Raw genomic sequence first — 7,872 nt, 5'->3', positions numbered from 1 at the left:
AACTCCTTTCTTTCCAGGGGACGTCCCATGAGGCTTTTCTCACTGGGATTCACGTCCTCAACACTCTCTCCAGGTTCGACCATGTTGGTCATGGTTATGGCCTTGCACTCTCTCTTGGGATTTTCTTCTGTATTGCTTGGGAGAGTACTGGGAGGAGTTTCAGTAATCTTCTTACTTAGCAGACCCACCTGTGCCTCCAAGTTTCTAATGGAGGATCTTGTTTCATTCACGAAACTTAGTGTGGCCTTGGATAGATCAGAGACTATGGTTGCCAGTCCAAAATGGCTCTGTTCAGAATTTTCTATCTGTTGCTGAGAAGATGATGGAAAAGGCTTGCTATTGCTAAACCTATTTCTTCCACCATTATTATTGAAGCCTTGTTGAGGCTTCTGTTGGTCCTTCCATGAGAAATTTCGATGAAATCTCCATGAAGGATTATAGGTGTTTCCATAGGGTTCTCCCATGTAATTTACCTCTGCCATTGCAGGATTCTCAGGATCATAAGCTTCTTCTTCAGAAGATGCTTCTAGTACTGTTGGATGCAGCTTGCAATCCATTCAGACTCTGAAAAATCATATTGACTTGCTGAGTCAATATTTTGTTCTGAGCAAATATGGCATTCAGAGTATCAATTTCAAGAACTCCCTTCTTCTGAGGTGTCTCATTATTCACAGGCTCCTCTCAGAGGTGTACATGAACTGGTTATTTGCAACCATTTCAATGAGTTCCTGAGCTTCTGAAGGGGTTTTCAGATGAAGAGATCCTCCTGCAGAATGGTCCAATGACATTTTCGACAACTCAGACAGACCATCATAGAATATACATATGATGCTCCATTCTGAAAGCATGTCAGTAGGACATCTTTTGATCAATTGCTTATATCTTTCCCAAGCTTCATAGAAGGACTCACCTTCCTTCTGTCTGAAGGTTTGGATTTCCACTCTAAGCTTGCTCATCTTTTGAGGTGGAAAGAATTTGGCCAGGAAAGCACTGACTAGCTTTTCCCAAGAGTTCAGGCTTTCCTTAGGTTGTGAATCCAACCATGTTCTAGCTCTGTCTCTTACAGCAAAAGGGAAAAGCATAAGCCTGTAGACCTCGGGAACAACTCCATTGGTCTTGACAGTGTCACAGATTTGCAAGAATTCTGCTAAAAACTGATGAGGATCTTCCATTATAAGTCCATGAAACTTGCAATTCTACTGCATCAGAGAAACTAATTGAGGCTTAAGCTCAAAGTTGTTTGCTCCAATTGCAGGAATTGAGATGCTCTTTCCACAGAGAGAAAAGGGTGCAATAAAGTCACCAAGCATCTTCCTTGCATCTCCACCATTGTTGTTGGGTTCGGCCATCTCTTCTTCTTTTTCGAAAAATTCTGTAAGGTCCTCTCCAGAGTGTTGTGCTTTAGCTTCTCTTTAGAGTCCTTTCAGGTTTCGGATCAACTTCAACAAGAATGTTCTTATCCTTGCTCCTGCTTATATGAAAAATAAGCAGAAAAGAAGAGGAATCCTCTACGTCACAGTATAGGGATTCCTTTATGTGAGTAGAAGAATAGAAGAGTAGAAGAAGGAGAAGAGAAAAATTCGAACACAGTGAGGGAGAGAGTGTTCGAATTTTTAAGAAGAGGAGAAGTGTTAGTAAATAAATAAATAGAAAGGGATGAGAGAGAGAAGAATTCGAATTTAATTAAAAAGAAAAGAATTTTTTTTTTATTTTAATTATTGGTTAGTATTCGAAAATATTAAAAAGAATAAAATAAAATTAAATTTTAAAACAATTAGTTAATTAAAAAGAATTTTGAAAAAGTGGTGAGGAGTTTTCGAAAATTGGAGAGAGAAAAGTAGTTAGGTGGTTTTGAAAAAGATATGATTGAACTAGTAAACTTTTAAAATCAAACAAAAAGTCAAGTAGTTAATTGAAAAAGATTTGAAAATCAATTTTGAAAAGATAAGAAGTTAGAAAATATTTTGAAATTAATTTTGAAAAATATATGATTGAAATTTATTTTGAAAAAGATTTGAAAAGGAAATTGAAAAGATTTGATTTTTGAAATTAAAGTTGATTACTTGACTAATAAGAAACTAAAAGATATGATTTTAGAATTTAAAGATTGATCCTTTCTTAATAGGCAAGTAACAACTTGAAAATTTTTTAATCTAAACATTAAATGTTAGTATTAATTTTGAAAATATGAAACAAAATTAAGAAAAAGATTTTGAAAATTGATTTTGAAAAATTTTTGAAAATAATAATAAAAAAATAAAAAAGATTTGATTTTTGAAAGAGATTTGAAAAAGATAGAATTTTTAATTTGAAAATTTGACTTGACTAATAAGAAACAATTAAATTTTAAAACTTTATGACTAAATCAATTCAAATTTTTGAAATTTATGAGTGAAATAAGGGAAAGATATTTTTTTATTTTTGAATTTTTAATGAGGAGAGAGAAAAATAACTAAATGATGCAAAACATAAAAATTATGAATCATAACAACTAATGCATGCAAGAACACTTTGAATGCCAAGATGAACACCAAGAACACTTTGAAGATCAAGATGAATATCAAGACTTATTTTTGAAAATTTTTAAGAGAAGAAAAACATGCAAGACACCAAACTTAAAAATTTTTAGACTTTAGACACTAATAATTCAAAAATGCATATGAAAAACAAGAAAAGACACAAAACATGAAAATGCAAAGATCAAACAAATGAAGATCATCAAGAACAACTTGAAGATCATGAAGAACACCATGCATGAGTTTTCAAAAATTTAGAAAAAAATTAAAAACATGCAATTGACACCAAACTTCAAAACTGACACTAAACTCAAACAATAACACAAAATATTTTTGGTTTTATGATTTTATTAATTTTTTTACATTTTTCAAAAATTATTTTGAAAAAGAAAAATAAGAATTTCAAAATTTTTAATAAGAATTCCAGAAATCATGCAATGTTAGTCTAAAGCTTCAGTCTAAAAAGATTAGACATGGCCAGCCAAGCTTCAGCAGGACATTACATACAACAACCAAATTGATGGGAATCAATTAGCTCCTGTTATGATAAAAGCATCATTTGAAACTCTAGAATTCATTCTTAAAAATTCTGAAGAACAAAATAAATTTTTTTTTTGAATTTTTTGAAAATAAAAAGCTTAAAAATAAAATAAAATTACCTAATCTGAGCAACAAGATGAACCGTCAGTTCTCCAAACCTGAACAATCCCCGGCAACGGCGCCAAAAACTTGGTGCACGAAATCACAATCACACTTTTGTAATTCTGCACAACTAACCAGCAAGTGCACTGGGTCGTCCAAGTAATAAACCTTACGTGAGTAGGGGTCAATCCCACGGAGATTGTCGGCTTGAAGCAAGCTATGGTCATCTTGTAAATCTCAGTCAGGCGGATTCAAATGGTTATGGAGATTTTAATAATTAAAATATAAATAAAATATAAAATAGGATAGAGATACTTATGCAATTCATTGGTAAGAATTTCAGATAAGCGTATGGAGATACTTTGTTCCTTCCGAATCTCTGCTTTCCTACTACCTTCATCCAATCATTCATACTCCTTTCTATGGCAAGTTGTATGTTGGGCATCAGCGTTGTCAATGGCTACTTCCCGTCCTCTCAGTGAAAATGGTCCAAATGCGCTGTCACTGCACGGTTAATCATCTGTCGGTTCTCGATCATGTTGGAATAGGATATATTGATCCTTTTGCGTCTGTCACTACGCCCAACACTTGCGAGTTTGAAGCTCGTCACAGTCATCCCTTCCCAGATCCTACTCGGAATACCATAGACAAGGTTTAGACTTTCTGAATCTCAGGAATGGCCGCCAATAATTCTAGCTTATACCATGAATACTTCGATCTTTCGGAATGGAGGATAAGAGATAAACGCTCAATCCAAGGTAGAATGGAAGTGGTTGTCAGGCACGCGTTCATAGGTTGAGAATAGTGATGAGTGTTACGGATCATCATAGTCATCATGTTGAAGTGCAAGCAAATATCTTAGAATAAGAATAAGCTTGAATTGAATAAGAAAACAATAGTACTTTGCATTAATTCATGAGGAACAGGAGAGCTCCACACCTTAATCTATGGTGTGTAGAAACTCTACCGTTGAAAATACATAAGCGATGAAGGTCCAGGCATAGCCGAATGGCCAACCCCCTAAATGTGATCTCTGAACATAAAATTATTCAAAGACTAACCAGAGATCCAGAGATATAAAATAAATCACTAAAAGTAGTTTTTATACTAGACTAGTAGCTAGGGTTACATACGATAAGTAAATGATGTAGAAATCCACTTTCGGGCCCACTTGGTGCGTACTTGGGCTGAGCATTGAGCTTTCATGTGTATAGACTCTTTTTGGAGTTAAACGCCAGGTTGTAGCCTATTTCTGGCCTTTAACTCTAATTTGCAACCTGTTTCTGGCGTTTAACTCCAGAATAGGGCAGGAAGTTGGCATTTGAACGCCAGTTTGCGTCATGAAAACTCGGGCAAAGCATAGACTATTATATATTTCTGGAAAGCCCGGAGTGTCTACTTTCCAACGCATTTGGGAGCGCGCCAATTGGGTTTCTGTAGCTCCAGAAAATCCATTTCGAGTGCAGGGAGGTCAGAATCCAATAGCATCTACAGTCCTTTTTCAGTCTCTGAATCATATTTTTGCTCAGGTCCCTCAATTTCAGCCAGAAATTACCTGAAATCACAGAAAAACACACAAACTCATAGTAAAGTCCAGAAATGTGATTTTTATTTAAAAACTAATAAAAATATACTAAAAACTAAATAAATCATACTAAAAACTATGTAAAAACAATGCCAAAAAGCGTATAAATTATCCGCTCATCAAACACCAAACTTGTTGTTTACTATATGTTGCATAAAAAGGTTCATCTAAGTGTTTGTCAAAGTTGATTTGGAATTCATGAACCTTGCTTTATTAACTACTTTAAACATCTAAAAAAAGATATAAAACGTGGGTTGCCTCCTATGAAGCACTTCTTTAGCGTCATTAGCTTGACGTTTAGCCTTAGTCAGGGTGGTTGGTAATGCCTCAAATCTTCCCCTCTCGCAGTGAATCTATCTCCGTTGGCTTCATTAAGAATCTCCACATGTTCCAAGGAGAGAATTCTGCTGATGGTGTAAACTTTAGGTAGTTGAGATGGAATGGTGGGGAGATGAGGTGGAATAGCTGGGAAATGAGCAGAGATTACTTTATCCCCTAGAGAGAAATCCTCTGTAGGGATCTTCTTATTCCTCCATCTCCTTGGCGCCTTATTTTCTTGATCTGCTTCTTGTGAGGGTTTGAAGACATTGAAGGTAAGTTGTTCATCATGTATCCTCAGTATTAGTTCTCTTCGTTCCACATCTATAAGTGCTCTGGCTGTGACTATGAATGGTCTTTCCAATATAATTGGATGGAGGTGACTCTCTTCCATCTCCAAGATAACAAAGCCTGTGGGAAGGAAGTAGTTCCCAACCTTCACCAACACGTTTTCAACCACTCCTATTGCTTGTTTTTGAGTTTTGTCAGCAAGTTGATGATTACATCCGAGGGCGTTAGCTCATTGATCTGAAGCTTCTTCATGAGGGATAAAGGCATTAAGTTGATGCTTGCTCCCAGGTCAAAGAGTCCCTTATCAATCCTTGTTTCTCCTATAGCACAAGGGATGTGAAAACTCCATGGGTCTTTCCTTTTGTAGGCAACTATGTTTGAATGAGAGCACTGCACTCCTTATTCATTACTATTGTTTGCCCTCCCTTTAGTGAACTTTTCTTGGTCAGAAGCTCTTTCATACATTTAATGTATGAGGGCATTTGTAGGAGAACCTTGATGAATGGTATGTTTACATGGAGAGATGCAAACATGTCGAAGAACTTTGAGTACACTTTCCTTTCAACACCACCCTTGAGTCTTTGGGGAAAAGGTGCATATGGGTTTAGAATCTCCTTCTCCCTTAACCCCTTCTTCTGTGTGGAGTTGGTTTCTTGGTCACCCTCTTCTTGCTTCTCTACTGGAATATCTCGAGAGTGTTCTAAGGGCTCGTTCAGTTCTTCCTCACTCCCCTTATCACTTATAGTGATCATCTTGCATTCTTCCCATCTTACTTTCTTTGCTTCACCTCTCGGGTTTTTCTCCGTGTCACTTGGGAAGCTGTCAGTAGGTTTGGGAATCTGCTGAGAGATGTATCCTACTTGAGATTCCAGCCTCTTGATGGTGTCTCCCTGGTTTTTGATATTAGCTTGCACCTTATCCTTGAACACTCTGTTGTCTTGGATTTCCTTGCATATACCTTCAAGTAGAGTCTCAATTCTGGAGAGCCTATCTTTGGATAGTGATGGTGGGTTGAGGTTGGAGGGGTGAGAAGGGCTATTTTGGTTTGAATATGGATGTTGAGAGGTATTGTTGGGTGGGTGTTGATATGATCTTTGTGTGGAATGTTGGTGAGTTGTATTGTTGTTGGGGTTGTGACGTCTCTGATCTTGGCCTTGATCTTGTTGATTTCCCCACCCAAAGTTCGGGTGGTTCTTCCAACCAAGATTATAAGTTTTAGAGTATGGATCATGGGTCTCCCTAGGTGAGTTCCCAATATAGTTGGCCTGTTCCCGGTCACCCTCTTCCTCTATATTTACTCCTTCTTGAGCTGCTGATAAGATGGTGACTGCTGCAACTTGGTTTCTTTCCATCTTCTTGGTAAGGTCAGCCAGCTGCTTGGTGATCATCTTGTTTTGAGCCAGCAGAGCGTCTATGTTGTTCAGCTCCATAACTCCTCGAGTGTTGCCCCTTTCAGAAGCATAGAAGTAGTCATTTTCAACTACAGTCTCGATGACATCTATGGCTTCTTCAATGGTCTTCTTCTTGTTCAGAGATCCCCCGGATGAGTGGTCTATTGCCTTCTTTGATTCATAAGAAAGACCCTCATAGAAAATATGTAATTGCACCCATTCATTGAACATGTCTGGCGGGCATCTTCTTGTTAAGTCCTTAAACCTCTCCCATGCCTCATAGAGAGTTTCACTATCTTGTTGTCTGAAGGTTTGTACCTCAGCTCTCAACCTGTTAATTCTTTGAGGAGGGTAGAATCTCGCCAAGAATTTGTTCACCACATCTTCCCACGTTGTTAAACTTTCCTTCGGGAAGGATTCCAGCCATTTAGATGCTTTATCCTTGAGTGAAAAGGGGAACAGTAGCAGTCTATAGGTGTCAGGATGAACACCATTAGACTTCACAGTATCACATAACCTTAGGAAGGTGGTTAGATGTTGATTGGGATCTTCTTGGGCACTTCCTCCGAATGCACAGTTGTTCTGAACGAGGGTGATGAGATGGGGCTATAGTTCAAAGTTATTGGCATGTATGGTTGGCTTTTGGATGCTACTTCCATAATTTCCTGGGTTTGGATTGATATAAGAGCTTAGAACTCTTCTCTCTTGCCCAGCATGATTTACTGGACCTTCTCTAGCATGGTTGTGAGTTTCTTCTTCATGATGATTCTCCATATTCTCCTCTATGTCTGTGTCAAAATACTCTTCCTCTTCCTCAGCACCAACGACTCTCTTCCCTCTTACTTCCCTCTTTAATCTAAGGAAGGTCCTCTCAGGTTCAGAATCAAAGGAAGTTGAAGCCCCGCTTCTTCTACCTGTCATACAACCAACAAAGCAAAAAGCAAGAAGGAAAATGAATGAAGAAATTACTCTTGTTAGAATGACTGTTAGTGTGAGTGGTGTAATGTATCAAACAGTTAGTGGGTTAGTGAACTGAATTGTAAACAACTTAAGAAAAAACACAACAAACGGGCAAGGGAAAAAGGGAAGAAAATAGCTAAAACTGAAAGTAAATTACTCAGATGTAATT

At 37.4% G+C, this 7,872-nt stretch overlaps 2 non-coding genes across 2 annotated transcripts; both read left to right on the top strand.

Moving 5' to 3' along the window:
* The first annotated feature begins 842 nt into the window (after nucleotides 1-842).
* On the top strand, nucleotides 843-950 carry LOC112753828 (small nucleolar RNA R71). Its single transcript, XR_003178193.1, has one exon. It is a non-coding gene; the product is annotated as a small nucleolar RNA R71 (small nucleolar RNA).
* A 6,022-nt stretch (nucleotides 951-6,972) lies between these two features.
* On the top strand, nucleotides 6,973-7,076 carry LOC112753024 (small nucleolar RNA R71). The gene has a single exon (XR_003177427.1). It is a non-coding gene; the product is annotated as a small nucleolar RNA R71 (small nucleolar RNA).
* Nucleotides 7,077-7,872: the final 796 nt, after the last annotated feature.

The sequence above is a fragment of the Arachis hypogaea genome, chromosome 15 (assembly GCF_003086295.3).
Source record: "Arachis hypogaea cultivar Tifrunner chromosome 15, arahy.Tifrunner.gnm2.J5K5, whole genome shotgun sequence".
Taxonomy (NCBI): domain Eukaryota; kingdom Viridiplantae; phylum Streptophyta; class Magnoliopsida; order Fabales; family Fabaceae; genus Arachis; species Arachis hypogaea.
This window is presented reverse-complemented; position numbering and strand designations above follow the sequence as displayed.